Genomic DNA, 9427 nt, shown 5'->3' on the forward strand with positions numbered 1-9427 from the left:
GTTTGTTTTTAGTTACTGTTATTTGCTTATTTACATTTTAGTATCTGTGCTAGTTTAATTTTTTTTTAGTTAGGTCGTTTGCTTACATCTGGTCTTAGTACCAGTGTATGCAGGGTCGACGAGGTCTAGGAACCCCATTACACCCATTTGTTGACAACCCAGAGAGAATTTTACATTCTCATCGAAGTTCGGCAACAATGGCTGACATGGATCCTCCACCTCCACCCCCAGTTCTTTCACGCCCTCTGCGGGAATACTTCATTCCCACAGACTATGTTCAGGCATCCTGCATTCGGAGACCCGATGTAGGAGCGCCACATTATGAGATTAAGGCCAGCATTATTCAAATGCTTCCATCCTTTTATGGCCTTAGTCATGAGGATCCCTACCGACACTTAGATGAATTCCTCGAAATCTGTTCTATTGTTAAGATACAGAATTTCGATGATGATGCGTTGAGGTTGACTCTATTTCCTTTTTCATTGAAGGACAAAGCCAAGTATTGGCTAAAGTCCTTAGATTCTGTAGAAATAGAGTCCTGGGATCAGTTGCAACAGGAGTTTCTTCGGAAATACTTTCCCATTGGTCGCACGAACCAATATCGTAGAGCCATCACTAGCTTTTCAGAGTTAGATGGTGAGCGCTTTCATGAGACCTGGGAGAGAATGAAGGATCTCCTCAGGAAATGCCCCCATCATCAGGTGCCGAAATGGCAACTGGTGCAGAGTTTCTATGATGGATTGTCTGACAAGAATCGTTAGATGATCGACTCTTCATGCGGTGGGACATTCATGCTGAAGAGCGAGGACGAAGCATGGAGGCTATTTGATACATTGGCCGAGAATTCACTCCACCATGCTTCGAGCTCTCATTCTGATAGAGCCACACCCAGCATTCAGAAGAAAGCTGGCGTTCTTGAGATTGGTCCATCTACTGCACTGCAGTGTAAAGTAGACATGATTGCTCAGAAGCTGGACCAGCTTCTCTCAGGACCATCCACTACACAGCAGGTGTGTACTCTTTGTGCCAGTCCGGCACACGAGATCGCTGAGTGCCCTTCGGCAGCTCAGTACCCTGAATTTGTTCAAGAACAAGTTCAGGCAGCTCAGGGTTACGTCAGACCGCCAAATAACCCATTTTCATCGACATATAATCCGGGTTGGCGTAACCATCCCAATTTTTCTTGGAAGAATCCACAGTCTTCTATACAGATGCCTTCTTCCTCTCAGCCAGTTCGGCAGTCATCTTTTACTCAGCCATTTCAAAGACCGAACTATGCTCAGTCTTCTTCTTCTTCAGTTCCTTCCCCGATTCAGCAGGAGTCTGCCCCGCAGACATCTTTTGAGGAGAGACTTCTCCAGGCATTCCAAGAGGTGAAAACCTCTAATCAGAACGCCTTCGAGAAGTGTAGCCAGATTTTGAGCTCACATACGCAGTCCATTGCGAAGTTAGAGTCGCAAATGGGACAGTTAGCTGAGGCTATTAGTAGGAGACCCGAGGGTACATTGCCGAGTCAGGCTGTCATGAACCCGAAGGGTAAGGACCAGATGACTGGAGGCCTATTTCATACTGAGACACAGCAGCAGGCTAAATCAGTTATGGCCTTGAGGAGTGGACGTGAGTATCACGTTGAGAGTAGAGAGAAGATAGAGGAGCCAGAGACCATTGTTTCACCTACGTCGGCTCAATCATCATCCCCATCCCTATCATCACCTTCATCATCTTTATCCTCAGAGAAGAAGAAGGATAGGAGTGAGCCTTCTCGCAAAGAGGAGGAGCCAGCAGAGTATATTCCCCCACCACCCTATCCCAAAGCATTAGAGTCTCCTGGTTATAGAGGGAAGCAAGGTGCGAAGATCCAGGACATGCTTGATATCTTCAAGCATGTACAGATCAACCTACCTTTGCTCGATGCTATTCAGCAGGTGCCGGCTTATGCCAAATTTCTGAAGGAGCTATGTACGCAAAAGAGGAAATCCAGAGAGCGAGTTCCTAACAGGGTCCATCTGACTGAGCAGGTGAGTTCAGTACTTCAGCATCAGACACCACCAAAGCTCAAGGACCCTGGAGCCCCTATCATTGCTTGTACTATAGGGAACATCCGGATAGAACGCGCATTGCTCGATCTTGGAGCAAGCGTGAACATTCTGCCCGGATATTTCTTTGATTCTTTCGGGTTATGGGAGATGAGATCGACTCCGATTACACTTCAACTGGCAGATCGTTCCGTCAAGGTACCAAGAGGTGTCTTGGAGGACGTGCTAGTTAAAGTGGATGACTTTTATTTTCCAGTCGATTTCATTATCCTTGATATGGAAGGAGTAGACAGCCAGCAACAGACTCCGATTATTTTAGGCAGACCATTCTTGGCGACTGCCAATGCGTGCATCAATTGTAGAACTGGAGCCATGGATCTCTCATTTGGCAATAGGAAGGTAAAGCTGAATATTTTCAATGCCGCGATGGGACCAGCAGGAGACATGGACTGCTTTCATGTAGACATTGCACAGGAGTTAGTGGAGGAGCAGCCCGAGTTGTACATTACTGAGGATTCTTTAGATTTGTACCATATAGAGAAGAATAGCGGTGTAGATAGTGTAGATGTGTCTAGAGTGTCGTCGGAGAGACCACCTTGGGGAGCAGTCAGGGAACCTCTTCCACCACTTGCGGAGACCCCCGCCAAATCGTCGATCGAGTCGCCTCCGAAACTTGAGTTGAAACCCTTACCGGATTCACTCAAGTATGCATACCTCGGAGATGATGAGACTCTGCCTGTGATCATCTCGTCCTTGCTCACTGAGGAACAGGAACAGAGATTGCTGACTATTCTTCGAGAGCACAAGGCAGCGATTGGATGGGGAGTAGCGGATCTAAAGGGGATTGATCCTTCATTCTGCATGCATAGGATCCATTGTAATGAGGAAATCAAGCCATTTAGGGATATGCAGAGAAGGCTAAATCCCAACATGAAGGAAGTGGTGAAGAAAGAGGTGGTGAAGTGGTTGGATGCCGGAATCATTTACCCTATTTCTGATAGTCAATGGGTTAGTCCGATTCAAGTTGTGCCGAAGAAGTCAGGACTCACTGTGGTTGAGAATGAGAAGGGTGAGAGAATTCCGATGAGGACCACTACAGGATGGCGAGTCTGCATCGATTATAGGAAGTTGAATGTGGCAACTAGGAAAGATCATTTCCCATTGCCATTCATTGATCAGATCTTAGAGCGACTCGCAGGACAGAGCTACTACTGCTTTCTAGATGGATATTCAGGATACAATCAGGTAGCTGTCCATCCTGACGACCAAGAGAAGACCACGTTTACATGTCCTTATGGCACCTTCGCATTTAGACGTATGCCTTTTGGGCTCTGTAATGCCCCGGCTACTTTTCAGAGGTGCATGCTTGCTATCTTCTCGGACATGATTGATGATGCGATGGAAGTTTTTATGGACGACTTTTCTGTGTATGGCTCTTCTTTTGAAGATTGCCTCCACAAACTTGCTCGAGTACTGAGTAGGTGTGTGGAGACCAATCTCGTCCTGAGTTGGGAAAAGAGCCATTTTATGGTCCAGGAGGGGATTGTACTTGGACACATTGTGTCCAAGCGTGGTATTGAGGTTGACAGAGCGAAGGTGGAATCCATTTCTCGTTTGACTCCACCCACCTCTGTGAGGCAGATTCGATCATTTTTAGGGCATGCGGGATTTTACAGGCGGTTCATAAAAGATTTCAGCAAAATCTCTCGACCGCTTTGCACGTTATTGGAGAAAGACCAGCCCTTTGTTTTCGGTGAGGATTGTATGAAGGCCTTTGAGATTCTCAAAGAGGCCTTGATTACTGCACCTATTTTGAGACCTCCAGATTGGACTCTCCCATTTGAGATTATGTGCGATGCTTCTGATTATGCTATGGGGGCCATTCTAGGACAACGCATTGATAGGAAGCCCTATGTGATCTACTATGCGAGTAGAACTCTGTCTGATGCACAGATGAATTATACTACGACAGAGAAGGAACTACTTGCGGTAGTTTTCGCATTGGATAAATTTAGGTCCTATTTACTCGGTTCGAAGGTGGTTGTCTATTCTGATCATTCTGCATTGAAATATTTGTTGAATAAGAAAGACACCAAACCGAGATTAATCCGTTGGGTCCTACTACTACAGGAGTTTGATCTCGAGATTCGAGATAAGAAGGGAAGCGAGAATGTAGTAGCAGACCATCTTTCCAGACTGATCGTGGAGACTACGCAGGATCAGAGACCGATCAGTGATTCTTTCCCCAATGAGCAGATCATGTCAGTCAGTACATCGCAGTTACCCTGGTTTGCAGATATTGTGAACTATCTGGTTTCGAGGCAGATACCTGAGCATTGGAACAAGAATGAGCGTGAGAGGTTCCTATCTCAGGTGAGGCACTATTATTGGGATGAACCGGAGTTGTTCAAATACTGTGCAGATCAGATCATTAGGAGATGCGTTCCGGAGGAGGAATACCAATCCATTTTGAATTTTTCTCATTCGTTAGCCTGTGGAGGGCATTTTAGTAGTAGGAAGACGGCTGCAAAGGTTTTGCAGTCAGGATTTTATTGGCCCACACTCCACAGGGACGCTCATGAGTTCTGTAGGCGATGCCTGCGATGTCAGCAGATTGGAAACATGTCCAAGAGGGACATGATGCCCTTGCTGCCGATTTTGATAGTCAAAATTTTTGATGTTTGGGGCATTGATTTCATGGGACCATTTCCGCCCTCATTCGGAAATTTATATATTCTGGTGGCGGTTGATTATGTGTCCAAGTGGGTCGAGGCTGTGGCAACCAAGACCAATGATCACAGAGTAGTGCTTAAGTTCATTAAGCACAACATTTTCAGTCGTTTTGGAGTGCCACGTGCGATGATTAGCGATGGTGGCAAGCATTTTAGGAATGTTCAGATAGCTTCTCTGCTGAGAAGATATTCTGTCAATCATAGATTCACCACTCCATATCATCCGCAGACTAGTGGACAGGTTGAAGTGTCCAATAGGGAGATTAAGCGAATTTTAGAAAAGACACTTCGTCCGGACCGCAAGGATTGGTCCCAGCGCTTAGATGATGCACTTTGGGCATATAGAACTGCATTCAAGACTCCCATTGGCATGTCTCCGTATCGCCTTGTATTCGGGAAAGCATGTCATCTTCCTGTCGAGCTAGAGCATAGAGCGTACTGGGCTATAAAGAAATTGAATTTTGACCTCACCCAGGCTGGCAAAGAGAGAGCACTGCAGCTCTCAGAATTAGAGGAACTCAGGAATGATGCATATGAGAATGCCAAATTATACAAAGCTCGCACTAAAGCATTTCATGATAAGTATATTGTCAGAAAAGTGTTTGAGCCAGATCAGAAAGTGTGGCTATACAATTCTCGTTTACATTTATTCCCAGGGAAGTTAAGATCGAGATGGACAGGTCCATACATTGTAAAAGAAGTATTTCCCCATGGAGCAGTGACATTATTCGATTCTATGACCCAAGGTACATTCAAAGTAAATGGGCAAAGACTGAAGCCATTCATTTCAGATGCCTTACAAGATGGTGAGTGTGAGATAGTGCATCTCACGAAGGCATGAAGATTCGACCAGAGGGATGTATCATATGTACATTATTTATTTTTCATTTCAGAGTTTTTATTTATTTAGTATTTCATTTCACATGTGCTAATTTGTGTTTTGATGTATGCAGGATGAACTTAACAATTAGTGTATCAATTACCAGGTACAGAGAAGAGTTTTCAAAGAATTCAAGAATCAGAGGAAAATCAACTTCAAAAGCTCAGAGCAAATCAGGTTGTATCTATCCTTTCTCCCATATTTTTGTTAGTGTCTTTTAGTGTGCATTTGCATTACATTTTTATTCATTTTGTATGCCACTAGAGACAGTGTCATTCAAGCATGGGGGGGTGGTTTAGATGCATGCACACAAAAATACACAATTTTTTTTTTTTGTATGACTGGTAATCAAAGTAGGCATTTAAGAACAAAGTGTAGCATATATGATTGTTTTTGGCATAATCTAACAGTTTAAAAAATTTTTAAGCCCCATAAATTTTTTTTTCTGAACTGAATCAAATATAGTAGTTGTTTATGAGATAATTCAAAGAAAAGATAGTATTTGATTGTTAGAAAATTTTGAATCACTTTTGTATAAGTATGCACAGTATGTTTTGTAAAAGAAATAAGCAATGGAAAGATGGGTTTGAAAAATGAGTTTAAAAGAATAGAGTTACGTTTAGTTGTTGATGTCTTTGTGAATCCTAGTAGTAGAACTCAGACACGAGATGAAGTGTTTGAGTATCTTAACGAAAAGGATAACGAAGGAGATCATCTCTTGTCTAAGTCGATATCTGTGGCCTTTGTAGTTCGAGTAAGTAGAATCTGAAGGGTGTTTTACATCTGGTGCCCCAAAGCCAGCTGGTTTGGGAGCCACCGGTTCGAAAGCTTGTTACATGGACTGCATAGAAAGCCTAAGAGATAGAGACATTGCACATGACAAGAGGAAGACTATACGTAAACTATTAGAATAGAAGGTCTAGTGACTCGAGCAATTAAGTCTGAGGGATACTCTGTATCTAGTGCCCTAAGGTCGGCCGACTTGGGAGTCACTGACCCAAAGCTCGCTACACGGGTCACGAAAACTGACTATTCGAAATAGTGCTCATATGAGAAGAATGCGCAAGAGATCAAAAGTTGAAAATGAAAGAAAAAGAATGTGCTGAATGAGAAAATTTTCATTGCTTAAGTATATATGTGCATTACTGTGCAGAAAATATACAAGTGAGAATAAATGAGTAAAACATGAGAATACTTGACTTTCGGAGAAAAATCATGAACTAGCTACAATATTAGAAAAGTGAAGGAAAAGAATTTTTACTGTGGAGGCATGAGATTTTTAAACTTGTTTTGAGAATGTCAATTACATGAAATATTTGTTACAACTGCATTCTTAAGAGCCTAATATTTTTGAAAGATCATCCTTGCATTTTATTGATGTTTGTGGGTAGCATCGCTGCAAACCCTCACGAGACCTTACTCGTCCACTAGTGTAAGCTAGGGGTTTAAAGGGCTTGTTGCATACGCTAAATGCAACTGTGATTCCTACGAAAGTGAGGTAGTATTATGCATTCATGCTTAGCATTTCTTGTCTTCAGTGCATATCATGATTAGGGTTTGTTAAGGGACTAACAAACATTCAAGCATGGGGGTATTTGATGATGCATGAAATGCACATCATGTAAACAAGTTTTTCATGCGTTTTGTATCAAGTTTAAGGTTTTAAACCCATGTTTAGATGTGTTTTGATAGTAAGGGGCTATGGTTCGAATTTCAGAAAAATCGGAGTTAAAATGAGAGAGTTATGGCTATTTCAGTGTTTGGGCACGGATTTCGAGGTGGATCGGATCCATATCCGACCCAATTAGGTCAATTGGACCTTGGATCAACTCTTAGAAAGCCCAAAACCCAACCCACACACCTATCCATACCCATTTCAAAAAGTTTTTCTAAAAATCCCCCAGAAAGTGGCGCCTAGCAATATTTTATTTTTTAACACTCTTTCTGAAAAATGTCAAAACTATAAATAGTTTTTTTTCAAGAACCCTAGGCGTCTTTGGCTGTGTTTGGACGCCCCCTACAGTGACTCTACAGCAGCAGCTCCTTCCTCTCCATCTTCCCCAAGTGTTGGCCATTGAAGATCGACCTATGCTTGATTTTCAAGCATATTTTCAAGCTTTCTTTGGTTTCTTTTCCTTTCTTTCTTATTCCTTGCTGTCTTTTCACCATTTTTCTGTACTTTTGCAGGTGTAGCAGAGGTGGAGACCATTAACCTTGGGCGGGAGTGCGCAACACACCACCAAGGTGAGCCGGCCCTACCTCCATCCGGCTTTCTACACCCTCCGATCGCGAATCGGCTAACATGCCATCATCGGTGGATCTCCAACGTGTAGCAGCTGCAATAGGTGCCGTTTTTGGTGAAGTACAGCATCCTTGAACTGTAGAAGACGTCTACATCCAGCCACGGTCCGCTCTTCTTCACCCCCCCGGTCGTCGGATCTTCCAAAAGGTAGGTCTTCTTCTTCCTTCTCTTCTAGATAAAACCGATTTATGTGTGTGGTTTTTATTTTGTTATTTTCTGTATGTTTCTTGTTTTTCTTTTTATTTCAACCTTAGAATAGTATGTGTGCACAGACCAGCACGTTAGATTAGGTTTTCTTTCATTGGTTGTGTATTCGATTTGTGTTTTTCTATCGTTTTTTATCTAAAACGTGCAAATCGGCAAGAGGCTTTTCTAGTCGATTTGGGTTTTTGTTTCCAGCGTGTTATAGGTGTTTTCTTTTTAGAAAATCTCAGACACAAATTTCATTTTGATTCATCTTAGTCGTTAGGTTTGTTTGTGTGTTGTTTTTGCTTGAAAAGAAGAAAAATCGGCTAGACTTTTTCTAGCCGATTCTTGATTTCTACAAAAATATTTTTCTGTTTTGCTATTTTTGTTTTGTCCAGCTTGTGTCTTGTATTGTGTTGCTGAAAATCTCATTCGGAAATTTCATTTTAGATTATTCTAAGTAGTGGGTTGTGCGTGTGTTTCGTTTTGATTTTATTTTTGAAAAAAAGAAAAAATCGGCTAGGGATATTCTAGCCGATCTTTATATTTTTGTAAAAAGGGGGTTTAGAGTGGTAAGTTGTGTTGCTTGCTGTGTGTTTAGTGTGTTAACAGTAGCATAAATTGGTGTTAGTCGTTCCATTGTTTTAGGATTGGTTTACTTAATTGTTTTAATCATTTTTCGTTTTGGTGTTTGAGTGTATTATTGAAAATTATAAAAATCAAGTTTTCTTTAATTTTTTTTTTTTATGATTTTAAGTCCAGCATAGTGATGTTATTGTTAGCCTTTGTGTAATTAGGAGTCATTTTTAATATTTTCTAACTTAGTTTTATCAAAATAGTAGTTACTTGGTTTTATTGCTTTTCGTTAGTTTATAATTTTATATATTTTTTTTTATTTCTTTTTATTTATTTTCGTGTAGTTCTTCTTCTTCCCCGAGGTGGGCGGCAGCCATTAGAGCTCTCCTTGAGCTCTTGGTCGATTTTTAGAAAGTCTTAATGGTCATTAGTTGAGTTAGGAAGGTGTCTAGGTTCAATGTATTAGGGTTTATTGTTTTAGCCGTTTTTAGGGTTGTATTTAGGTAAGTTTTGGAATTAGGTTAGCATTACTTCCTAGGAAATCGATTTTCCATTTATGTTCTTTTGTTCCCTAGGTATAATTAAGTCTATTAGTTTAGAAAGTAGCATCCATTGAAGTTGGCGATTTTTGAGAAGGGAGGTAATTAAAGTAATTGAAAATTGGAAAGCTTTTGGAAAAAGGATATTCTTCAAAAATCGTGTGAGGCATTTAAGG

General features: G+C 41.7%; 1 non-coding gene across 1 annotated transcript; it reads right to left on the reverse strand.

The window, feature by feature from the left end:
- Positions 1 to 600: 600 nt before the first annotated feature.
- On the reverse strand, positions 601 to 703 carry LOC149818172 (small nucleolar RNA R71). Its single transcript, XR_016427541.1, has one exon. It is a non-coding gene; the product is annotated as a small nucleolar RNA R71 (small nucleolar RNA).
- Between the last annotated feature and the right edge of the window lie 8724 nt (positions 704 to 9427).

Source organism: Nuphar pumila, chromosome 13, assembly GCF_984573655.1.
Source record: "Nuphar pumila chromosome 13, dmNupPumi1.hap1.1, whole genome shotgun sequence".
In the NCBI taxonomy this organism is placed as follows: Eukaryota; Viridiplantae; Streptophyta; class Magnoliopsida; order Nymphaeales; family Nymphaeaceae; genus Nuphar; species Nuphar pumila.